Below are 26117 nucleotides of genomic sequence, written 5' to 3' on the forward strand. Positions count from 1 at the left end.
GGGCTGCAGCGAGCATTCACAGAGAAGGAGGCTCATCTTCAGCCTCTGACTGTTGGGAACAAACGGCACTCTGTAATTGGGGTGAGCCTTCTTCTCAGTGCCAAGCAAATTGCCAGAGAAGAGTAGCACAGAATAAATAAAAACAATTAAATACCACAGCCTGGAGAGAGCAGGTGCAATGAAACCACTTCAAACCAGAGCAGTTGCTTACTGCAACTGCTCACACAAGACGATTTTACAAGTAAGCCTTTAAAGAATGAATGGGGGGTAAAAAGAAAGTGGCATAATTAATGTATCAGCTGCAGTGGAAATGTCTCCAACAAGTAACATTAAAAAGAGAACTCTTTTTAATATCTTCGTGTTTGTGAACTTAGAGCAACACTTGTCCTGCTTAAAATTCTTTTGTGCTGACGGCACTCAGAGCTTGGATTTTAGAAGTATGTTTTCTAACGTTGCAGAGCAATGCCATCTAGGGCATATAGACTTATACATTCCAACAGAAATGATACTCATCCTTAGCGACAGAGCTTGCTGGATCAAATACTAATAACTAGTTCATCACATATGCATTAGGCCTGCTGGGATTTGCTCATTTTCAATATCTGTTCCCAGTTTTACAGAGTATGCTCTGTGTCAGATATTAATGGATAGTTTTGTCTCAACTGGAAGATAATGAGTTTCTGTATACACCTTATTGCCTCCATTAATCCACTTGATAGCTTTTTTTTTTTTTTTTTGAGCAGCACAGCAGGGGTTATCGATGGTCTTTCTAATGTTCAGCTACTCAAGGACTCCACTGTGACTGTGATTAGAGCAGCAATACACTTAGACAGTAGATTACAATATTAAACCTCACAGGTCAGATCTGGGCATCCTTATTCAAAAAGCTACTTATCTGTTACTGAGATTCCCCCATTCCAACCAAGCTGCCTGTAGAGTATGGCTCTGTATTAACTGAAAATGTCTCAAGAACCTGGCCTGGTTGCAGCTCTGCCCTCATTCCTGGCTGTCAAAGCTCTCTCCAGGCTGAAGACTAAGCAACTTACATAAGTAGGGAGAAACCTACTGAGTTCAGTAGAGGTCTATGGCTATAAGTACTTACAAAACTGGACTTGTGTATTACATTTTGGGTTAATTATCATAGAATCATAGGATGGTCTGAGTTGGAAGGGACCTTAAAACCCATCCAATTCCAGCCCCCCTGCTATGGGCAGGGACACCTTTCACTGGACCAGGTTGCTCAAAGTCTCATCCAGCCCAGCCTTGAACACCTCCAGGGATGGGAGATACAGGGATGGGATATTATCTTGTCCTCTTGCTTCCTGCCATTTGATTTCATAATGCTTGGCCCTTCTAAGGAATGGTAACTATATTTAGTGGCGCTTTAGATTGATATTGTTTATCTCTGTAATGGGTTTTGTTGTCTACATACATAAATTTGCTCCCCACTGGAGAAAAGCAAGGGGTTTAACTCTAAAATCAATCTCAGATCTTTCAAACTGCAAGGCTGCACACCAGCTTCTGGACTGGCCAGCTTCTGCCCACTTCTGTGGGAGTTATGCTCAGAGCTGATTATCCTCAGGTTATTGGCCATATATGACTGAGCTATTTTTACTAGCAGCTCCAAACTGAAGGCAAAATACTTCACTATATAATTTGAAAGCACATTGGGAAATGTTAATACTTTCACTAATAAAGACAAAAGCATTAACATGGCCACAGGCATTTTTTCCCCTCCTTTGAATAATGGCAGTCTTGTTGCTGTCCCAGCAAAGGAAGGGCCTGATTCTCCTCCAGGTTCATAGTGGTCCAGTTTGGCTGCCAAGACATAATAAAGCAAGTATCTGCTGCTGCCTTAGAATGGCATTGCCTGTGGGCACAAAAATTCATGTACAGACAGGTGCAGTGAAGCAGTAGAGGTCCTGGGAAGCAACAGGCAGATGTTATCAATTTAATTAAGAAGCAGAAATTACATTAGTAATTACACTTTCGCTGGGTCTAGTTAAACAGTGCACTGTTAAAACATCATGCTGAAGTGACAATTAGTTGATCGCAGTTCTCTCTAGTGATGTTTTCCCATAAATTGGTGTGGTGGATGTCACTTAGCATTGTAACTGGAGATTTGAAGCACAGTTAATTTTGTTTAGCAAACAATTTTATGGCCAGGCTACAAACACTGTCTTTTTTTTCCCCTTTTTTCTTCTTCAGTAGTGTTGTAAAGATGAAAGGATGACTCACAAACATTATTTTCCTGCAAGTTGTGAGAGAAGGATGGAAGATAATGAGAGCATGTTCTCATTTGCTGGTGCCACAACCACCGTTGTTGAGGTAGAGGCTAGTTTCCTCAGTAGCTGGTACTTCCAAGGGCTTTAAAACTGATGCCCAAACTTGAATCAAGTCACTGTGCTTCAGCAGTGGGTCTGAGACAGCATCAGTGATTCAGAATTCAGGTGGAGTGAGGAAGTGATTACCCAAATACAGGTCCTACCACCCCTTCCCTCACATAAAAAAGACATGCATTCAGCAAGCAGATCAGAATTAAGTCTCTGATTCCTCCCAAGTTCCTGAGGATTGCTCACAGCCAGTGTCTGGCAGCCATTGTCTCCCTGGACAGAGATCTCATCAGTAGTCTCATGTCACTTTGGCTCAGGCTGCAGAGGAAGGAATAGCTTCTGGCACATATGCAGCTGGAATGAGCTTTCATTGGCAGCTGGAAGCTCATTGTTGTGCCTTCCCTTCTTGCTGCCTGATCTAATAAGGCTGCTGGTGTGGAGATGGGATCAGATGCCATGGCCCTCGCATCTTCCTTACACCATGCTCAGAGAGGGTAGGGTGTGCGTGGTGCCCATGAGTTGCTCTTGGCCTGCACTCTGCAGAGCATTTCTGAGAAGCTTGGTGTTCTGGTCTGCACGCTTACTGAGAGGCAGAATGTCAAGGTGTTCCCACATCCCCATAAGGATATACATTTTATTGGAATACTGTTATAAAAAAAAAAACTCAAAGAGAGGGAAGGTAAAAAGCAAGTGCTACTAAGCTGGAAATGCAGTTATGCAGTATTTCCACTTATTGATTTCTTTCCAGTGAGGAAGATACATGAACTGTTGGATCTCTCATCAGAACCCCACAATGGAAATCCATCTTTATATTGGGGTGTGTTGAAAAGCTGTTGGCCAGATGGGAAAAGGCTGGGAGAGTTGAACTCAAGAGCACAACATAATGAAATAATCAAAGAGTAATTTCTTCCCACAGAAAGAGTGACTGACAATCATAAACAACTCTATCCCAGCTCTTTGCGATTAGCCTTAAGGAAGGGAAAAAAACTTGAAGAAGCAAAAAAAGTAGCTCTGTGATGAGTACAGAAAACAGAAGACACACATTTTCTCTTGCCATATTGGAGATGCCATACGAAGTAGCAGAAGTGACGTGAGGCTTTTGTCACAACACTTGTCAGGCCAATTTTTATCCCATTTGTGTAGTTCAATAAATACAAGAGCGCTGTATACTCTAATAAATGCACGCTAATGACTTGCAGTTAATGGGATGACCAGTAAAAAGAGTTATTTGTTCAGAATCATGCAGGTAGCACTAAAATCTCTTGAAAAACAGATTAATCCACAAGACGTTGTCAAAAAGCATTCTCCAATATTGTTGTCAAGCAGGTAGAAATGAAACATGACATGGGTGATTATGCTGGGCTCATCTGAGTAGCAAGGCATCTTTGTGTACAATAAGAACTTTATCAAAATACAATAATGAGTATGTGAAGCAAAGTGCAGTGTTGGGGAACATCTCTTTTACCTCCTATGGGAGAACGGGAAGTAAGACATAAATCCCAGTTTTAAAGCAATTTCTTTGCCTGACGTTGGTGCCTATGCTCATGGAAATGGCAAGAATCATAGAATAGGAAAAAATCATAGAATAATTACGGTTGGAAAAGGCCTCTAAGAACATCAAGTCCAACCAAGAAGCAGACATCGACCAGAAGACAAAGGGTTCAACCTTCAGCCTTCTTAAAACCCACTCTCAGGGATTAAGTCACATCCCTTTACCCGCTCCATGCATTCAGACAGTGGCTGTTTGTGCAACAATTCAAACAGTGCCAGACAGCAACAAGATTAACCACTTTCTCATTTGCAGCATGTCAGCATCTTGTCTCACCAATTTCAGGCCCCAGTGATCAACTCTACTTTATTCTCATATTGGCAGGATTGCTTAGGCCAGGCTATCTGAAAGGACCAGGGTCATTGTCCCATCCAGATGCAGGGAACACCCTCACCTGCAGTGATAGGAGGTGTTTGTCTCATTCACACTGAGCAACGTAACATGCCCAGGAGGTTGCTCTTGAAGGGGAGAATAGTTTTTCAGTAGGAGAGAGGCAAGATGTCTCTGCTACATGTACCAGGCAGGGATGAGTTAGCAGTACAGCAAGTGATGCTCACAGATAGCCTTACAGGCATTGTTCAAGCTGGCTATGTGGAAAAGGCAGCTTCTGGGGAATCCCCAGAGGTGGGAAGAAGCATGCATGGATTGCCCTGGCCTGGGATCCAGCTGCACACCTGTATCGGCTCTGCCTCTTAGCCCTGGGAGAGCTGGAGCTCTGAGTTGCCTGGCACCTCTCTTGGCACTCTTCTTCCACTCAGCTTTTTGAGGTTCATGGTGTCTCTTCTGTGGGTTTTGACTGTATGAAGTTCTGGAGTGTACGGCTTACAGGGTCAGGATAGACGTCTACCTCAGCATTAGTGAATCCTGAACTAGGAACTCTGTGACACCGAAATTTTGATGAAGATGGAATATCCTTTGGATCTGGAAAACGAAAAGGTGGAACAAGGAGAGATTCTGCCTCACTGTACACAGCAGGTCGTGCCTGAGCCCAGAACAACTCAGGATCCCAATGCCAGCAGTTTGCAGAAAAACTAGTTGTCTCCATTTTCTGGGGTTTGTTCACTTGTTGGTTTGTGGAATTGTTTGGTGGATTTTTTTTCTTCCCGTGCATGTAAATACATGAGTGTCCTCTGCTCAGGGTATGAAAAAAGTCATTAGGAAAACTAAACAAAACAACTGGGCCTCTTTTGCACATAAGTAGTTTTTGCTGTGCCCTCTTCATGCAGTTTGATTCTAGTTTTCCTCCTCCTTTGTTATAGAACACAGCTGAGTGCTAACGTTGTTTTCCAAATTGGAACAAGAAATCTGACTTACAACCCAAAGCATAATATGACCAATACTGACAGGAGATAAGTGTTTGAATGTACTGAAGCAATCACTGTCAGAAGCTGTCAACTCAAACACACACCATGTTTTAAGGTGAGAAGAAAATCACTCTGAAGTCATCAGTGAACATGACCAGGCTCTGGAGGGATGGGATGGATGCACTTCCATGGCTGGGAGACCACACAGGTCTTCCTGTGGTGCAGCAGCATGTTCAGCACAAAGGAGACTGATGAGTTGATGGGATCTGCAAATAGTGCTGCAGTGTCTCTTCTCCCTCCCGCAGAGCTCACAGTGATGTGGCAGGCTTCTAGGGTAGGAGCCAGGAGAAGAGGAAAGTCTCTTGACATAGGAATCTTGGCTACCATGAGAGAAGCTAGCTGAAGGGATTAATAGTTGGCTGCTCCTTTCTGCAGTTGCCAGGGTGTGGTAACTGTGTGATTTTTAGAGCTAAAGTACAAACTACCCAGGCCCAGTCAAAATTACATGAGAAAGCCTCCCTCACCTCACCAGGATGCATAATACAGCAATGCAGCAGCTTGGGGAAGGTCAGGTGCCTTTTCTTGTCCAGTCTAGTCAAGTTCTTTAGGGCATTTGACCAAGGCATTAAGCCTTCTGCGTGCGCATTGGTCTCTGCCCCAACCCATAGGATGACAAATATAGCCCAGTTATTCAGGTCTTGGAAAAATCTTCTCTTCTGCAGGCATACTCTACATGCTCACAGCTGGATTGAGGGGGCTCTCAATCAGGGATAAATTGGAAACACAAGCCATGAAACTTCAACCAGTATCTCAGGCACTTGAAAGGCTGTGTGCGGCAAGTCTTTTCCAGTAAATTCCCTCCAGTCCCTAGGGCTCAGTTCTGCTCCGGTTTGGCAGGGCTGGCTATGTCCTAGCCTGCCTCTCACTTACTGCCTCTTATTTGCTCTTGTTTTCCTCTGTGGCTGGCAGGCACCTTGCTGAACTGCTCCCAAATCCTTTTGGGTGGCAAGGGTACCTCCTCCCTCTCTGTAAGGGTAGCCAAGGGCTCTGACAGCTATGCCAAGCCAGGCACTGCAAAAATGGACTTCAGTACCATCTATTAGGCTACCTGAACAAATGCCAGCGGCTTCCAGAGGGAGCAGCTACAGTATCCCTTGTGATAACTGCTTTTAAATGTCGGAGGTTTTTTGTGGTATGTGTGGTAGGTGGAGCAGAAAGGTTGCAGTGGCCCTTGAGACAGCTTGCAGAACTCACCACTGTTTTCGCAACCAGCAGGCAGGATTGCTTCAGCTGCCTTCTAGCACACCGGAGTTTCACACCTCTCTGTCAAAAGGCAGCTATAGATTATATGAAAGCTGCAGCAACAGAAGCTGCTCAGATGCATTCAGCAGTTGCATCCATGAGCCAAGAGGGTCTCTTATGCCTAAAGATTAATGGCCGTTTTCATGGAAGCAGTGGACTAATGTAAATGTCACCACCTTGTAAATAAGGCAGCATTGCTTGGTCCTGCTTCTTCAAGCTAGGTAGGCATCCACCCTTCATTTTAATGGTCTGAATTTTGGAATTGCAATACTCACTTTAAATAGGTTTTTCCATTGTCATGACTCTCTGGATATGTTTCTAATCACACTTGACGTGTGGGTTGCCATTTTCAGCATGGTTGCTAGTATTTCCAGTGGGTACTCTGTTTACAGAGAGAGTAGCTGACAGACTGGAAGGAAAAACTTGCTCTTGTTTTGTTATTGAAATAACTTGCCCTGAAATAACTTGCCCTGAAATAAATCTAATAAACTTGTGAAACATCAAGTGCTAGGATCCTGGAATTAACTGTGTAAGGTGCACATCCTAATGGTATCAATGCTGTAATTTATTGTCTCCAGTTTGTTAGCTTAAGTCAGTGAGAACGGAGCACTGGGTGAAGATAAAGGTGTATGTGAAGAATCATAGAATCAGAATGGTTTGGGTTGGATGCGACCTTAAAGATCATCCAGTTCCAACCCCTTTGCCATGGGCAGGGACACCTTCCACTGCATCAGGCTGATCAAAGCCCCATCCAACCTGGCCTCGAACACCTCCAGAAATGAGGCATCTACGACTTCTCTGGGCAACCTCTGCCAGTGCCTCACCACCCACACAGGAAAACATTTCTTCCTAGTACTTAATCTAAATCTCCCCTCTTTTCAGCGTAAAACTGTTCCACTTCACCCTATCTCTGCACTCCCTGATAAAGAGCCTCTCCCCAGCTTTCCTGGAGGCCCCTTTTCAGTTCTGCAAGGCTGCTAAAAGGTCTCTCCAGAGCCTTCTTTTATTCAGGCTGAACAATCCCAATTATCTCAGCCTGTCCTTGTACAGGGAGTGCTCCAGACCACTGATCATCTTCATGGCCTCCTCTGGACTCACTCCAACAGATCCCTGTCCTTCCTGTGCGGAGGATTTCAGAACTGAACACAGGACTCCAAGTGAGGTCTCACCAGAGCAGAGGGGCAGAACCCTGTCCCTCACCCTGCTGGTCACACTGCTCTGGATGCAGCCCAGGACACTGGTGGCGTTCTGGGTTGCAGGTGCCCTTTGCCGGCTCATGTTGAGCTTCTCATCCACTAGCACCCCCCAAGCCTTTCTCCTCAGGGCTGCTCTCAATCCATTCTCTACTCAGCCTGTGGGGTTTGAATGGAGCCTGAACAGAAAACCGTGGGAGCTACCTGGTCTCTGCATGCTGTGGGCATGAAGTGGCAGAAGGACTTAGCAGAGCAGCCGGCAGTGTCCTAAAATTATGGAATTCCTAAGGTTGGAAAAGACCTCTAAGATCAGCAACTCCAACCATCAACCCAGCACCACAGTGCCTGCTAAACCATGTCCCAAGGTCCCCCATCCACCAGCTTTCTGAACACCTCTAGGGATGGAGACTTCACCACCCTTTCAGTAAAGAATTTTTTCCTAATATCCAATACTAAACCTCCCCTGGCGCAACCGGAGGCCGTCTCCTCTCCTCTTATCGCTTGTTACTTGGGAGAAGAGACCGGCGCCCACCTCACCACAACCTCCTTTCAGGGAGCTGCAGAGAGCGATAAGGTCTCCCCTCAGCCTCCTCCTCTCCAGGCTGAACAACCCCATCTCCCTCAGCCGCTCCCACGACCCCTGTTCCGCAGCCCCTGCCCCTCCGCTGGACACGCTCCAGCCCCTCAGCGTCTCTCTCGCGGTTCGGGAGCCCCGTGCCCGAGACCCGCCCCGCTCGGCGCCGGCAGCAGCGCGGGAGGAGCGGGGGGCGGGGGCGCAGGCGCCGCGCGGGGAGGAGCGCGGGGAGGGGGGGAGGAGCGGCGGCCACGGAGCCGCGGCCGGGCCGGGGCGGCTCCCGGCGCTGCGAGGTGAGCGGAGCGCGGCTGGAGGTGGGGGGGGAACCCCGGAAACCGCGGCTGCGAGAGGGGCCGGGCTGAGCGGGGGCTGCAAAGGAGCTGGTGCTGCAGAGGGGCCGGGCTCGGGCTGAGCCTCGGGGCTGCAGGGGAGCTGGGGCTACAGAGGAATCGGGGCTGGGGCTGACAAAGGAGCTGGGGCTGCAGGGGGGGCCTTTGGGGCTGCAGAGGAGCCAGCTCAGGCTGAGCCTTTGGGGCTGCAGAGGAGCCGAGCTCAGGCTGAGCCTTTGAGGCTGCAGGGGGGCCGAGCTCAGGCTGAGCCTCGGGGCTGCAGGGGGGGCCTTTGGGGCTGCAGGGGGGCCGGGGTCGGGCTGTTCCCGGCTCTGGGCAGCGGGGAGGCGCCGCCGCCGGGGCTGCAGCCCGTGCTCGCTTCCTCGCCACCTTCCCCAGCGCGGCTGCCGCCTCCTCCTCCAGAGGCCGAGGGAGGCCGGGCCCGTCTTCCCGCGGCAGCTCCCCAGGGATGTGATCCAGGGATTCACGCGTTCCCGGCCTCTACGCAAGGTTCAGCCCCCGCTTGCCCGACCCAGCCGGGGGATCCTTTGTCCCAGGCTTCCAGCCTCCCTCCTGCTGCTCTCCCCTCCCTTTCCATGTAAGTGGGGTTGGAATGGGAAGCTCGGTGCGCGTTGGGAGCGGCGGGCGCTGCAGCTGTAAGCGGTGCTCAGCCAGCCTGAGGGAAGAGGTCTCCCATCCCTTTTCCCAGGGCTGAAAAGACAGGGATATGTTTTCTTCTCGATCTGGGCATCCACATACCTTTTCTGATGGGGATAAGGGGTTCCCAGAGTCGAAAAGATGGGTATAGGATGTCATCTTCTCTATCTGGGCATCCACATTCTTCTTTTGGCTGGAACAGGGGCTTCTGGGGCTGAAAAGATACAATGTCTTGCCAGTCCCTCCCCTTAAATATTTCCTTATAAATTATGTTTAAAATTTTATTTTAAATCACACACATCTGATAGATACAGAAAAGCAGGTGTGCTTTCCTTTGCTGGCTGGATTCCTTTTGTCTTCTCATCCTTCCAAGCTGCTCAGCTCTGGTGTATTTACTTTTTTTTTTTTTTTCCTAAAGCGTAACTCTTAATAACTACAACCTTCAGTCTTTATATGGAAACAATCCTGACTCTTTTAAGTCACGAACATCTTTTGTGCCTTTGCCAGCACAGCTGTGCTGCTGAGGACCCAGCAAAACATGATTTCCACCTGGTATTTCTGTGCGGGTAGAAGCCCCTAGGGGTGAACCGGAGGGTGCTTTGGGAGTGCCCTCTCTCGCTGAGAAAGTGGTTTGTGGGAAGCAGCTGAGGGGCTGATCAAGGGGCTTGGGTTAACTGTATTTGCAGAAGCAGCTACGAGGCTGGTGAGGTGGTAGTTAGAAGGGCAGGTACCTGGAAATGTGGGTGCAACCGCTCTGCAGAACTCCCTTTTCAATTCAGCAACATCTACGCTGCTTCTGTGAGTAATTCTGTTTCGTTGGGATAAAATAGGCCAATATAGCCATGGAACCAGGCTTTTACCTTTTTTCAGGTCAGATCTATATTAAGTTTCATTAGTTTTAGATCTGCTTAGCTCTAAAACTATTTAATTGTTAACAGCTTACTTGAGACCTGAATAATTAGGTGAGCAGTAAGACTGTGGTAAACAGAGTTGTTTGTTAATCACACAGCTATGCAAGAAAATCCTACTAGTCCTGTAGAAATTAAAATGGAACATTCCCCTGTGTTTTAACATATGTAATCCTAGGATGCGTTTAATTTAATTGAGTGGTTTTATATTCTATCTACTCATTCTTTGTGTTAATTAAAAACATAAACTAAGTAATAAGTACCAAGGATAACAGTAATATTGACTCTTCTGCAAATGATGATGGAATAGCTGTGTGGAACAAGATTCCTGTATGTTGCACTCCTAATGGGTTTTGAGGCTGACTTCCCCTTCCCCCCCCAAGGGATTTCTGTCCATTTCAGTCTGTTTATATTTGTTAAATTTGTAAATGTTTGGAGTTTTTGTTTGGCTTTCCCCTCTTCAGGTTTAGGATCAGGCAGTGCTGTTGGAAATGGACTTCCAGGGTAGGGTCAGTCTGTTAAGGTGGATTTTTTTGTAGCTGTGAGGTAGGTTTCCTCTCTGGCTAACACTTTAAAAGGACAGCCAGCATAAATATTAGTCTGTACTGAGAAATCAATCCTGTTAAGTTTCAGGATGTCAAGGTTGCTTGAAAAAACTTCTGGTGGCTTGAGAAACTTTTGTGCTGAAAAAGGTGCAAACTCAGAAGTGCATTAATCACTGCTGTTCAGAGCACAGGTGGCCCAGCTCTGGGGTTTGGGGGTTTGCTTTTTCAGCAGTTCAAGTTCTCTTGCATTAGGGCTACACCACGTAAAATGGAACGAGGCCAGTAAGGTGAGTTGGGAGGCTCTTGTGGCAGCGACTCTTGTGGCTGACTTTGAACGGATGGACTGCTGGATCACCCTGCTGCACTCTCAGTCAACTCAGTGTCCTTTGCTCAAGCTTTGAGGCCCCACCGGGAGGAGAGTCATCGTCTCAGTGAGAAATTGTTCCAGTGTCCACCTCCCTGCATTGTATAGCGTGATAGTTTCAGTGTGTGGTTAACAGGACCAGGAAAGTTGGCTCCTGTTGCTCTTGATTATGTCTAATGTAGAAGGCATCTAATGTAGCCGTTTAATTAAGGCTCGGGCATTTTTTGATTGTTCTAAAGAAAGATCAGACATAGTACTTCCTAATGCACTGAACAAATACTATGGTGACCTGTTTTTTCTCAAGTGAGCTGCTGCTTTTAATAATAGAGGCAGAACAGTCAGTATAGCAGTTAAAGAGCTGCTGTTATCTAGTAGAATACTGTAGTGGTCGCATTGTGGTGATAAGTAATGTAATTCATCTGCCATCGTCGGGAGAGAATCGATAAGAGTACTATAAGCAGTAGATATGGTCTCGGTTATGTTCTTAACACATTACCAAACTGCAATCACAGCTGCTTAATCCTGTAGGATCACAGAGGGGCTCTGGAGCAGGAGCTGAAAGGGTCTCAATGGCAAAATCACGGTCTTGCTTTCCAGGTGTGGTGACACCAAGCAGAGTGGAGCAATGTACAGAAAACTGGTTTTGCAGTCATGTGTATTGCAGGATACTGTGGTTGTGCAGGACTTGCCTGTGGCTTTAAATACTTGGCATACCATACAGATCTTGAAAATAAGAGGTTTACATACTTCTTGTCTGTAACTGAAGATTTATCAAGATGAAACCCTCACAGAAACCCTCTAAAATTCCTTACTGGAGGAGAGTTGCTTGGGGAGCATGCTAACCAGAGTCTAGCGTTGCCAGTTAAGTCACTTATCATTCAATTGGTAGTACATATCAGGAGAGGGGACTGGAGTGTAACTAGATATCAGGCACTCTGCGTAAAATCTTGTCCTTGGGTAACAAAACACAGAGATGATGTAGTAGGAATTGAGTGCGTATGAGGCTGTAATTTGCAGTGCTTATCTTAGTCTAGAACACCGAAAATAAATTGTTCATGACACACAAAAACACTTAGTGCAATAGTTATCCTGTATTTTCTTGTGGAGCATATTACTGAGAGCTGGAAGGGGTGTCACATCCACTTCTTAGCGTTTACGGTGCTTATGACCTAGAGTAGGACTGTTTATGGTTGTTAGTTTTATCTGATGTTCTACCATCTGCAGTTACCCAATCCTAAGGCATGCTGGTTCAGCCTACTGTGCTTGTTCAGGAGTCTGAGCATTTGCAGGTTGAACAGGACAAGGAGAAAGGGCTAGCAGGGGAATGGAATTTTCATTGTCTCTTGGCTGCTGTGAGCCTCAACACTGTTTATGGAAAGGCAGCTGCTACCACTTCACATTCTTGGCTGTGGGGTCTGAAGTGCTGATGTGGTCTGATCCTGCTTTTGGTCTAGGCCCCATGTGATACTTAGCAGGCATGGGAAACATACTATTCTATGATCCAGTCTGTTTTAATTTGGCTTACAGGGCCGCTTGTAAATGGACCAAGACAAACATGTACAGTCTTTCCACTGCCACCTTGTTCTGCAGCGCTGCTGCAGGAATGGAAGGTGATGGAGGACCCACCAGGCATGGCGGCAAGTCTCAGCCCATTGCTGGACCTCCCGCCCTGAAAAAGCACCCGCTTTCCTGACTGATGGTGGGTGCTGCACTGCTTGACCTGGTCACGGCAGCCTTTGTGAGAAGCACGCGTACAATGCGTGCACGTGAGAAGGCAGGGTGTGAGTCAGTACAGAAGCTTTTGTAACTGTCTTTGTTCAGCCAGGTGTTGCCTAAAATTTTCAGGCAAGACACATAACAGAAATAAGGCAGCATAGCATTCCCAGGATCTCTTATGCTTGGGAAATCCATTGTTTGTGAGGATCATTCTTCAGTGGAAAGAGGATGGACCTAGTTCTCCTCTCTTGGCAATAAGTTTTATACCTACTCTTTTAACCTGAAGGGAGTCACTCCTGAATTTATGCTCGTGATTGTGAATGTTGAATCCAGTCCAAGAGCTTGAATATCCTTGTAACTTTTTGTTGCCCTCTGTAACTTTTATGAGCTTCCATATGTAAAGTCTGTGCTTAACTCAAAATTGAAAATTTTGCAGAATGGCTAAAGCCGTATTTCTGTCTGGTTTGGATTTTTTTTTCTTGTATCATTTATTGAATGTTTGCAGAAATATTTAAATGGATTCTCTAAGAAAATTGACTAAAATTCATTATCCTGTAATTGCATGAGTGATAGAATATCCATTATTTGTGTGCCTAGGAGAAGTTGGGGAGTATTTTTTTGTTTGTTTGCTATTCAGTCTAAATTAGCTTGATTTGCAGGTATTTGAAATGGTCATCTGTCTGCTGCAGTGCTTTGGAAAGAAGCTGGCTGATAAAGCAGGTGTGGATTTTTGGTGGTTTTGGTTTTCTGCCTTGAGATCAGCAGAGAGAGATTACACACACAAAGGAGAAGTAGTGGAGCTTTCGGTAGGGTTTTTCAAAATGCAATTCTAAACAGTTAGCTCAGTTGAAAATTTCTGAGCGTTAAAGCTGTATTGTTCTCTTTGAAGCCAGTAGAGGTTCTGCCATCAATGTGAATATGGAAAAGGACTATGAGGATCTTGCCAAGGCAGAGTGAAAGTAGCAAAAGAAAATTAGTGGAGTTCTACCAGTCCTCTGTCAGGAATAACAGTATTTTGTGATATATAAATATCATATATGATTTGGGATTAGTGAACCTATTTGTGTTGTGTGTAGAGGCTGTTAATGATGCTGCACCAGGGATGATTCTGCTCTGTGAAGATAATCATAGAATCATTGCATAGTTCAAGTAGGAAGGGACCTTAAAGATCATCCAGTTCCAACCCCTCTGCCACGGGCAGAGACACCTTGCACTGGATCAAATTGCTCAAAGGTTCATGATGTATAGTGAGGGCAGGGTGAGACAGAGAAAGTGCAAGGTTTCCAAGATAGCCTTGTAAATGAAAGTTCTTGGAAGACGTCATGTCTGTGACTTGTATCTGAAGAGTGAAATCCCTGCTTTGCACATAAGCAGGTTTTGTCTTCCCAAGTTCTGAAAAATCTGGAAGCGCTGAATCACTTCGTAAGGAATTTAAAGAACTAATCCTTTGCTGCAAATCAGTGTTGCTCTGTTTACAACCCATCGAGCTCTGCAAATTGACTCTGGTGAGGGATGCTAGCAGTCATTTCTCCCAGTCTCACGTATACAGGCTTAGAGGCAGAAACAACTTTATTCTGAGGGGCTTTCCTCAAAAAAGCTGTTCTTGTTCCTCACTCCACCAGCTCCATAATGTGATTGTCACCAGGCCTAGGACTACACACAGTACACTAAACCGTGGTCTCACAAGTGGCTTGTAGAGGAAAAAGAAAACCAAAACCTTTTTGGACTTTTAAATGGTTCTCTTATTTCTTTTTTTTTTTCATCTAAAACGATGGCTTTAGCTTCTACTTAATATTTGCTGAATACAAATATTGTGCTTTCCAGTAATTAGCTACATGGGTCTTTGACCCTGACTTTGTTGAAACATGCTTCGAACATGAAAATAACCTGAAGTCTTACTGGTTTTCTTTTCATGCATGGTATGTAATATTTATGCTGACATTCCCTTTCTTGACCTGCCTATGGATCCACAGCCCGGTGTTCCTCTTAATCCCTTGGTTAAGAGTTTCTCTTAATAGATGATAGTTTTTGAGCATGTGCCAAAATATGTATTTAAATACATTTAGAAATGAATGCGTGGAAAGCAGTGGAAATATCTGCTTGACAGCATACCCCACTCAGCTTACTGGTTCAGGTGAAGACTTGGAGCAGGTGAGGATGACAGAAGGCAGGTCTGAATGAGTGCTCAGAGCCATGCATTGAGTTGGTGTGTGGAGAAATGTTATTTACCATAGAAGAATACTCTTCCTGTCCTGCAGATGCCTGTTTGAGGGCTTAAGGAGAAAGCCAAATGCTCAGGCATGGAGTATCTTCTCCTGCATGGAGAAGGGACAGAATTGCCAGCTGCTATTTTCCAGCTCAACTTGTGCCCCTGAGCCAATGTGGCAAGGTGCTGCCTTTTATTCAAGCTTCACATCGATTCTGCAAGTAATCCTTGTGATAATGTTAACTTGGAGATTAAAGCTTGGAGGGACTGTTTATCAGGGAGTGCAGGGACAGGATGGGGGAATGGTTTTAAGTTGAAAGAGGGGAGATTTAGATGAGATACTAGGAAGAAATTTGTTACTGTGATTCTGGTGAGACACTGGCACAGGTTGCCCTGAGAATCACAGAATCACAGAATCACCAGGTTGGAAGAGACCCACCGGATCACCGAGTCCAACCGTTCCTACCAAACACTAAACCATATCCCTCAGCACCTCGTCCACCCATGCCTTAAACACCTCCAGGGAAGGTGACTCAACCACCTCCCTGGGCAGCCTGTTCCAGTGCCCAATGACCCTTTCTGTAAAGAATTTTTTCCTAACGTCTAGCCTAAACCTCCCCTGGCGGAGCTTGAGGCCATTCCCTCTTGTCCTGTCCCGTGTCACTTGGAAGAAGAGGCCAGCACCCTCCTCTCTACAACGTCCTTTCAGGTAGTTGTAGAGAGCAATGAGGTCACCCCTCAGCCTCCTCTTCTCCAGGCTAGTCCTGGATGCCCCATCCCTGGAGGTGTTCAAGGCCAGGTTGGGTGAGGCAGTGAGCAGCCTGACCCAGTGGGAGGTGTCGCTGCTCATGGCAGGGGGGTTGGAACTGGGTGATCTTTAAGGTCCCTTTCCACCCAAACCATTCTAGGATCCTGTGAAATAAGCCCCAGACTGAGGTCTGAGTATGCATACCACCAGTTTGAGACCTGCTTTTGTGGGAAGCTGCTCTCTACTCTTTGCACGGAAGTTAAGTTTTTAAACTGAATTTCTCCTTTATTTTGTTTCTTTATTTGGGTTTTTTTTAGTACAACTGTAAAACAAAACCATAAATTTCACAGAAATAAATGTGCTTCCTTTTGCTAGCTGGGGCCTTGTCATGCATTGTGATATGTGACCTTGCTGAGACTCTAATTTTTTAAGGAAACAGGTATTGGCAACTGAGATGCCAGCACTCAGTTAATTGTTGTAATAAGCTATTTTAGCTTCTTAGTGTTCATGGTAATTAATGCAAGACTAATAATTGTAATTTGAACACTGAATGGCTCGGGAGAGGGAAGCCAGGTTTCTTGCACTGTTTGCTAAGGGCCACCATACCTTTTCGGTTTACCTGTCCAAGAACCCTCAGGGTGCTCTCTGGATTATTAAAATTGTGTCTACCTGTGTGCCACACTATAATGCGATTTTGTACATAGGCTTTCCTAGCATCTGCCTGGAGACAGCTGTTGAAACTGGTGATTGGTTTGGAAGTTGACAAGAGGTCAGTTTGGGGAGGTGAAAGTAGAATAATGTGAATTTTCAGTCCTGTGACTTTCACTGCCAATAGTTTGAACTTGGTTGACTTAAATAGGAGCAGCAGTAAAACATATATCCTGAGGTGTTTCTCTGAACATATGTTAGACCTGGGAGCTGCTGCTTAAGTCTTTGTATACTGCTTTTAAGTAACAATATTTGAGTCTTACCAACTCATCATGGGCAGTTACACAGAAAGCCTCAGTTAAAATCCGTATCTGTGGTCTTCGGTTTGTGTACTGTATACTACTTTGCACACTGTGTTGCTTGCCATTTTTGGCTCTCTTGACCATGAAGGTTCACCATCAAGTAAGCAGTTAGCTTTCCTTTGGTTAGTTCAAATTTTCTGCTAATGGTTGTTGGTTGTTGAACTAGTAAATGCACAACTTGACCATTTTGGTAGGAGTTATAGAATCATAGAATAGTTAAGGTTGGAAGGGACCTTAAAGATCATCTAGTTCCAACCCCTCTGCCATGGGCAGGGACATCCCACTCAGGGGCATCAGGTTACCCAAGGCCCCATCCGACCTGGCATTGAACACCTCCAGGGATGGGGCATCCACAGCTTCCCTGGGCAACCTCTACCAGTGTCTCACCACTTTCATGGTGAAGAAATTCTTCCCAATGTCTATTCTAAATCTGCCCTTCTCCAGTTTATACCCGTTCCCCCTCGTCCTGGGAATTCTCTGCAAAGATATTCCCTGCCTTTGTTTTGTAGTATGTGCCTTAAAATATTTTAATTTTGCTGCAATTTTTTTTTCTAGAAGGCATGATCTGCCAAGATAAATATTTGGTTTGTTGTAGTTCGGATTCATTTTTTGATGTCTATATGAAAAAATGTTATTTCATCCCCTGGTGTGTAATGAATGACAAGGCGTATGTTAGCTATCACAGCGTATTTCCCATCTGGTTAGCAGCAGCGCTGGAAGCCAAAGAAGTCTTCTAGCTTAATTTTACATGTCTTGTTCCTTGCTAAAGATAGTATGCTAGCGTGTGCACACCCTTTTGGCAGACGAACCAGGCATCTTCCTTTACTGCTGATAGTCTTCCATTTGCCGTGCCATAGTTTTGAGCTGCCAACCATTGCATTTACTACTCCACAGTGAGCTAGAGCAGTAAATATTTTTTTCTTTTTCTTCCAGTATTGCAGTTTGAAAGCTATAGCTAAATTCAACCTTTTATTTAAGGTTTAACTCAAGCCAAGCAATACATGATATTCTGTGGTTTCACTGATGCTCTGTGTATTGCTTAGCATTTAAAGTCATTTTACATGTTTTGAAGACAGCAGGTGACAGTTGTCTTTCAATAGTTACTAATAATGTTCTAGTTATGGGTAGAACATCATTAGTTCTAATGTTGACCATCTAATAATGTTCCTGGCAGGCTTTTGGTCACACCGCTGGAGTACAGAATGTGAAATTAAGGAAAAGTCATGGACCTTAGGATAAGCAGAATAGTACAAGTAACTGAGGATGGCTAGATGGAGATGCTAATTTTGAAGTATTAAATTGAAGAAAGTAATCTTACTGTCAACACATTGTTTCATCCAACCTTTTCCTTCACAAAGAAGGGCAAGTATTTGTCAGTGTAGGTAAAGCCCCTGGTAGGAGGGGATGCACCAGTTATAATAGGAAGACTCCTTGGCGTTTTGTTTTGTTCGGCCTTCCAGTTCCTGTGCACAAGTGGACGTTTTGTTCCCTGCACTGTTCTGTCCATGAGAATGTTTCCTTTCCCACCAGGGATGGTTTGTAACACTGGTTGTAAATGTTTTCTCTGGGTTGAGGTGAAGCATGAATGGAATAGAATGGGAAGGTAGCCTTTATTTTGCTAGTGGAAATCTTTGTTTTACTGGAATCTGGTGCACTGAAAGGACAAAGAAGTCAAGGAAGTTAGATCATAGGTTCAACTCACGCTTAGTAAGCTTGCCATTGAGCAAGGTGTTCATGTGTAATTTTAGCTATGAGTGGTCCATCAGTTTTCCTCTGCGTTTTTCCTAGCTGACATACTTTAAGTAAGCGTGGACCAACAGATCACCTTTAACCTTGATAAAGGCCCTGACGAAAATAAAACACCCAAGTCTAGCAACTTCCAGGTTGTATACACTCTTCCTGACATCTGTAAAGCTCTATTTAGTCTGAATGTGCAATCTCTGAAGAAATATTGCTCATGTGAAGTTTTGGAAAGCTGATTGTGTGATGCCTGTAGGGTGACTTTCAGCATTTTATGGAGTCTCTTGCTTTTATTCACCCACTGTCTGGTGGTTAACATTGAAAGCTGGTTGCCTGTTGAAAGCTTTTAGTCTCAAGCTTGCCAGCTTGTGTTGAGGGTGGTATGGTTATTTACTTGTCTGCTTAAACTGATTTCTAGGCTACCATCTATTCCCTGCCTTTCAAACAGTCATTAACCCCAGGAGACCTTACACCCTCTTCTTTCACATCCAGTTCAGCAAAGTACCTGCAGTAGAGTCAGTGCCACTTTAGTGTGTTGAGTCCTTGGGTCTGTGCTGAGAAAGCGTAGGCCAATTGTATGAGATTCAGCAAGGTCAAGTGCTGGTTCCTGCACTTCAGTCACAACAACCCCATGCAACACTCCAGGCTTTGGAAAAAAGTGGCTGAAAAGCTGCCCAGTAGAAAGACTTGGGTGCACTGGTCTGCAACTGGCTAAATGTGAGCCAGCAGTGTGCCCAGGTGGCCAAGAAGGCCAACAGCATCCTAGCTTGGTTCAGAAATGGTGTGGCCAGCAGGGGTAGAGATGGAGTTATCCCCCTGTACTTAGAATCATAGAATCACAGAATAACCAGGTTGGAAGAGACCCACCAGATCATCGAGTCCAACCATTCCTATCAAACACTAAACCATGCCCTCAGCACCTCGTCCACCTGTGCCTTAAACGCCTCCAGGGAAGGTGACTCAACCACCTCCCTGGGCAGCCTGTTCCAGTGCCCAATGACCCTTTCTGTGAAAATTTTTTTCCTAATGTCCAGCCTAAATCTCCCCTGGCGGAGCTTGTTGCCATTTCCTCTTGTCCTGTCCGCCGTCACTTGGGAGAAGAGGCCAGCACCCTCCTCTCTACAACCTCCTTTCAGGTAGTTGTAGAGAGCAGTGAAGTCTCCCCTCAGCCTCCTCTGCTGGTGAGGCCATACCTTGAACCCTGTCTTCAGGTTTGGGTCCCTCAGTACAAAAAGGACCCTGAGGGGCTGGGGCATATCTAGAGTAGGGGGAACGGAGCTGGGGAAGGGTCTGGAGCACAAGGGTTATGAGATGTGGCTGAGGGAACTGGGATTGCTTAGCCTGGAGAAGCAGAGGCTGAGAGGGAGACCACGTTGTGCTCTACAGCTCCCTGAAAGGAGGTTGCAGCAAGGTGGATGCTGGTCTCTTCTTCCAAGTAACGGGTGATAGGATGGGAGGAAATGGCCTCAAGCTGTGCCAGGGGAGGTTTAGATTGGATACTAGGAAATCTTTCTTGACTGAAAGAGTGGTGAAGCATTGGAACAGGCTGCCCAAGAAAGGGGTGGAGTCTCCTTCCCTGGAGGTGTTAAAAAATAATAATAAAAAATGTGTAGCCATGGCACTTTGGGACATGGTTTACTAGGCACGGTGGTACTGGGCTGACAGGTGGGCTGAATGATCTTAGAGGGCTTTTCCAGCCCTGATGATTCCATGATTCCAATTCTGAATTGCACATAAGATGAATCATCATTTAAATGCTTGGACTTCCCAAGGCTACGCGTAGATTTCTGGAGTTGTTAGGAAGTAGCTAAGTTATCATCTTCAGAGACAGTCTCTTTAAGTTCCAGCCTTGGTAGCCATGCAGTGGTGAGTTTAAACTGATACTGTTGCAGACCTGAATATGATATAGTGATGTCAGTGTAATTTGTACATCGGTGTGAAATGTGAGAGTGCAAGGATACGTGTGTGTCTGTGTAAATTTGCTCATTTGAGAAGACTGGGGAGAGGTGGGCTTTTTGTGGCAAGTTGCTAAGAAGTATGGCAGCTGTTTGAAGGTGCTCATGGGCTTGGAGTGTACTTCTGATCAAGAGATTAATGAGCAGAAGTTATCAAAAGTTCACTGACTATGCAGTCGTCAAACAAGTGGCAATTGCTGCCGAATTCTGCAATGCTGGTAGCGAGGGTAGTCGGTGTTTGCTGTACAAAGAAACAATAGTAGGAGGTTTAACCTAACACGTCACTGTCAGGGCATGTGGAAGAAGGAATGGAATTGCAGAGGGAAAAGCAATTTAGATACTATTGAAGCTGGATTACGACCTGGATCTCTTTCCACTATGGATTGCTGAATAATGGATTCCCTGGATGAGAGAGGGACCGCTGCAGTTGTGTTCTGCAGAATGTAACTTTAATCTGAAGGGATAAAGGGAAAAAAAATGGGCTCTAGCCCATCAAGTGAAGAATAAATGCAGGAAACGTAAGTTGAATGCAGTCAGACTGGCAGCTACCAGCTGCTGCTTCTGTTACTTTTGGGGCTGTAAAGGCCAGTGAAAAAGCTTGAATGCTGTAGCAGCATTCGGAAGCTCAGCTGATTGATTGCAGCAGCCTCTCTGGGCTGTTGCAGGAATAGATGGGGGGAGTGGACCAGCAGTTCCCTCTGGGCTTATGCTTTCCTGGCTGTCAAGGGGTAGCTGGCCTCAAATGCCAGCAAATTATTTGGAAGGCAGGGGGTGCTGGCCCCATCAGGGTCTTTATGGGCAGCTCTGATTGTCCTGTGAGCAGGCCTTGGGGGAAATAATGGAGCGTGCTTTATTTTTGTCTTTAGGAGGAAGCTGATACCAGCTCCTTGCTGTGCATTGTTCATGTTTGCCTTCTACAGTCAGGTTCTGGGGTACGACTTTGTAAGTAGGAGGAGACACAGGGCAGTGGTCCTGCCTTCCTGGGGTCATGGTCCATGAACTGTGAAAGAAAGATGTTTATTTCCTCCTTGATTTGCCTTTTAGTGCTTTGGAAGGAAGGCAGAATGGGAAAGAAATAATGAGTTTTAGGGGTGGATTGAGTTCTCCCAGCTCAGTCACAGCAGGTCAAGTTACTGGGGAGATCTGTGCCTCCCCAGAGACATGGGTTTGTGTTCGTGCAGGGGATGTATTGTAGCTGAGTTACAGAAGAACAGAGCGAAATGAACTTGTTGGTGTTTGTCTTAAGAGTGGTTGATGGACTTTGAAAGGGTTTTTTTCATGTTGCTGGATTTATACAAAGAAGCTATATAATAGTAATGGGCACCAGATGCAGAAGCCAAAATATAATGTTGTGTTAATCTTAACTGTGGTATGTAAGCACAAGAACTATTTCCACCCATTGGCAACTTTCTCTTTATCACCTGTGGAAAAAGAATGATGGAATTTGTTGTCTGTTGAACAGTTTAATTTTTGATCTGTAAAAGGACCAAGGAGACCTGTATCCTAGTGTGCGTTATACCAGCTCTTCATGCACAATGATTGCCAATGTTTGTTGCTAGCGGCCATGGGAAACTTCTGGTAGCAGTGTGTCAGCAAGATTTAAACCTAGAACGTATCTTGTCATCTCACTGCTGCCTCACTTTCTGGGTTTGATCACGTTTAATTCAGATCAGAAAGGAAAAAAAAAAAGTGACACTAACAAACCCTTTGTCTGACCTATGTGCATAAGGGAACTTCTGATAAAGTAATCATGGGGCGTCACCAATGTGTTTTGCTTCAGAATGGTCTCACGTTGTCAGTACTTTGACCCAGTTTCATCATTTCAACCAATGAGGCTTATTTTCTTTCAAAAAAAGCTTATTTTGAAACAGTTTATCCCAGGAGAGAGAAAACAAATTGTTTACACAAGCAAACTAATGGTGGAGAAATAAAACACCCACACTTTCTTCTTCAGGAGTTCCCCTGCTAGTAGTTTCTATGAACTCATAAATGTAGTGAGCAAAGAGGAACTTTTAGTAGTAATCAAACAGGTCTTGATGTGACTGCTGATTCTGCTGAGGAAGCGAAGATGGCCTTTTAAGGTCCCTCCAACCCAAACTATTTTATTATTCTATTTGTGGAAGTGTGTATGTCCTGGTCTTTTGAGGGACTTAAGGAAAGAAGCGCATAGGTGGGTTGGGGTCCAGGGTCATCACTCCAATTCCCCAAAAATGTGTGTTGTTGGAAGAAGGGGAAGGGATGATAAGGCTCCTCAAACCTGTGTAAAATGCCAGATCTGAATATGTCATAGAATATGGAAGACTTCTTTATTTCCCGGATCCTTATGCAGATGGCTAGGGAGAATGGGGTCGAAAAGAAGAGTGTTAGTAGGAGGTAGAAAATAATGAGAAACTGCAAAATGTGAAGAGGATTGAGTTGGAGGATGGAAAACTTACAGGTAAAGGGGAGAAAGCTGTTAAAGTTTTCATCCCCAGGAGTGCAGCTGCAAGAGTGAAAGCAAGTTGGGTGTGGGAGCGGGTGTAGGAGCTGGGGTAGGAGAAACTGGGGCTGGTGAAGATAAGCAGAGTGAGAGGAGAGAGCTGTGATGGACAGACAACCTGATGGAGAAAGGGAAGAGGGCCAGGAAAGCAACAGTGACCTTTGCGTTGATGAATTTCAAGTCAGCAGTGACAGCAGATGACAGGGGTACCCGAGATGGTTATCAGAGAGAAAAATTATAGGGAGCGGTCGGAAGGAACAATTGTTGTCTGAAGGAGGATCAAGAAGAGCAGCGTGAGGACAGGAAGGATGACCTGTGTTTACGTGACTTCGAAATCACACAGGTTGAGACCTAAGCCAGGAAGCTTGGTTGAGGCCAGCACTGTCAGTCCCATGGTATATATATGAAAAACAGGAAGAGGAATGGAATTAACTTGGAACAAATAGCTCAACAGCCTTCAGCTTTGAATTTCCTGGGTTTCACTGATGTATGCCATAACCTTTTTGTTTTCACTCTTCAATGTTTCTTTTTCCCCATAAATAAATAAGGTGGAAGAAGAAACAATAAACATTGTTTATCGGTATAGTATGTCATGTTGGCTTCTCCCATTTTTTTGGTGTAAATATATTTAGAAACTAAATTGTATCTTCTATCTGAAACTCCCTTGTCCCATCTACCCTATGAATCCCCCGCCCCCAAATAAGCAGTAGTTCAGTTTTATGAAAACCAACGTAATTAAAATAATATTTCGGAGCATTGATCAAAATTATGTGTGAATTTACTCATGAAAAGGTCACTGTTTTTAACTAGTCTTATATTATTGATCCTTATAGGAAATGTACAGGTGCCTCAAATGATTTTGAGGATTTAAACTGCCACCCTAATTCTTCCAAATAGGTCAGGTAGGGACAATACATTGTCTTATGCTACTTAAGGTTCTGAAGAACTGTTAGATTCTCTACTTATGCCTCCCCCTGCCACAACCAGATCCTTAAACACACAAGAGGTAGAGTTCAAACTGAGTTTGCTTTCTCCTTGGGATCTCTTATGGTTTTGCTTACCTCCTAGTAATGTTATGAAATAAGTCCAGTCTTTGCATCTCCTGTCATGTGTATATGGTGTGGCTGAAAGGACAATGAAAATGTTGTGCTTTGGGGCTGATTCTGCTTGCTGTGTTGGCACACATGTACAACAGTGAGCTGACTCACAGACATGGCTCAGTCTGTTTTTTCTACTCTATGTAGTCAAAGTATGATTCAGGAATGAATTACGTGTTCTGAGCTTGGTGGTTAACTTTCCCTGTCCATAACGCAGGTTAGCAGCCCTGTGCTGTAGTAATGCAGAAGGTGTCCATCAAAACAAGTGCATCCAGCAGGTCGAGAGAGGTAATTCTACCCCTCTTTTCTGCTCTCATGAGTGCTCACCTGGAGTCCTGCATTCAGTTCTGGAGTGGAGTGAGTCCAGAGGACAGGCTGAGAGAGTTGTGCTTGTTCAGCCTGGAGAGGGGAAGGCTCTGGGGAGACCAGGACTGAAAGGAATTCTGCGTGAAAGCTGTGGAAGGTCTCTTTATCAAGGAGTGCAGGGATAGGACATTGGGGGACAGTTTAAATCTGAAAGAGGTGATCTTTAGCTGAGTTATTAGGAAGAAATGTTTTCCTGTGAGGGTGGTGAGGCACTGGCACAGGTTGCCCAGAGAAGTGGTGGCTGCCCCATCCCTGGAGGTGTTCAAGGCCAGGTTGGCTGAGGCTTTGAGCAACCTGATCTAGTGGAAGGTGTCGCTGCCCATCGGCTGTGAAACTATGTGATCTTTGAGATCCTTTCCAACCCATAACATTCCATGGTTCTGAGTCTTTTGGGGGACTAACAAAATTCACCTGTCTGCTCCTCTGAAGCCAAGGCAAATAATAATGCATTGAGTAGCTTGTCTGTTCATTGCTGGGGGATCCTAACTAGGTTAGTTTAGTAAAAAATCTCACTCTGGTGTAGGCTGGAGTGTTTTGCTTGTCTGTTAAGTTTGCATGGGAGGTCTGTGTATGGAGAACAGTGAATCTGGTTTATTTAAGTGAAGGATTTTCTTGCAGTCTTTTCTGTTCACAAAAATTAAATAGACTAAGACATAAGCACTGTTCTTTTAAAGTTTTTCTAGTGTAAGTATTTTGTTCATTGAGAAATGAATCTTTTACTTGGTACTTGGCTTTGTGGTTTGTGCACTGGTTCTGCAGGGCAAGTTGGTAACCGCTTAGGCAGTGTGCTGCAGGAAGTGATGCTTAAATCAGAATTCTGCAAAAATAAGTAGTGACTGCTGAGTAAACTGTCTATAATGTCTATGATGAGCAGCTGTTAAATACAAACTGTGCAACTGTAAAAACTGGCATATGATTTTTCTCGCATAGGCTGTTTGATTAGATTAATTCCTTGGTCAGAAAGCAGTACTGCAGAATGTCGCTAATGACAGGCAGACACATTCTTGAGCAAAAAGCAAATCCACAACTGTATAGCTTGAGTCTGCTCAAGTTAGTCACTTGGTGCTGAACTGGTATAATTTGGGATGTAGAAAGCTTTGCATTCTTTAAACAGGCATGTTGAAAATTGATCCTTTCAAGATCCAAGAGTTTCAGTGGATTTACACTAGCTGACCCCAAACATTTAAGTCTACTTATTTTAGGAGGGGAAAAAATGAAGTTCAATCACTCTATTTTTTTTCCATTTGTTTCTTTAAAGAAAGTTACCTAAATGTTCACATTTCACTCACTAAATGTGCTGCCAACTTCTTGTATGTTTTTTTCCCAGGGTAGATAAATAATCATTTTGGCTTGTTTAGTCAAGTTGTCCCTGTAGAAAATGGATATCCGCACTTTTCTTGCTCCTGCTGATACATAGCTCTAAAGGTACATGCAATTCTTTGCTCAGAGTTTAGAGCTTTCTGCACATGGAGATGTTTTCTCACCCAGAAAACTTTACCTTTTGGCAAGCCCTTAAAAATGTGAATCTTTCCTTCCATCAGATAGTTTATTTTGTCAGGAAAATCTTATTTATACTTTATCCTCTGCCTTCTGAAGTTTTGCGTATCTACAGATAATGCACATGCCTTTAATAAACAAGGACATATACTTTAAGTACTGATTTTCAAAAGCAGGCACCAGTGTCCTTAGCTGGCTTTCAGTAGAGTCAGTGTTGCCTGTATTTTTTTCAGACACAATGAAAT

The 26117-nt window shown here is 44.8% G+C and overlaps 1 protein-coding gene across 1 annotated transcript in view; it reads left to right on the plus strand.

The window, feature by feature from the left end:
• Nucleotides 1–8526: 8526 nt before the first annotated feature.
• The window catches only part of RIN2 (Ras and Rab interactor 2), a 78183-nt gene continuing 60592 nt past the window's right edge, over nt 8527–26117 (plus strand). The window contains exon 1 of the mRNA XM_069850341.1: nt 8527–8548. The gene's annotated coding sequence lies outside the window, so the exon portion shown is untranslated. The remainder of the gene's footprint in view (nt 8549–26117) is intronic.

The sequence above is a fragment of the Phaenicophaeus curvirostris genome, chromosome 2 (genome assembly GCF_032191515.1).
Source record: "Phaenicophaeus curvirostris isolate KB17595 chromosome 2, BPBGC_Pcur_1.0, whole genome shotgun sequence".
NCBI lineage: Eukaryota > Metazoa > Chordata > Aves > Cuculiformes > Cuculidae > Phaenicophaeus > Phaenicophaeus curvirostris.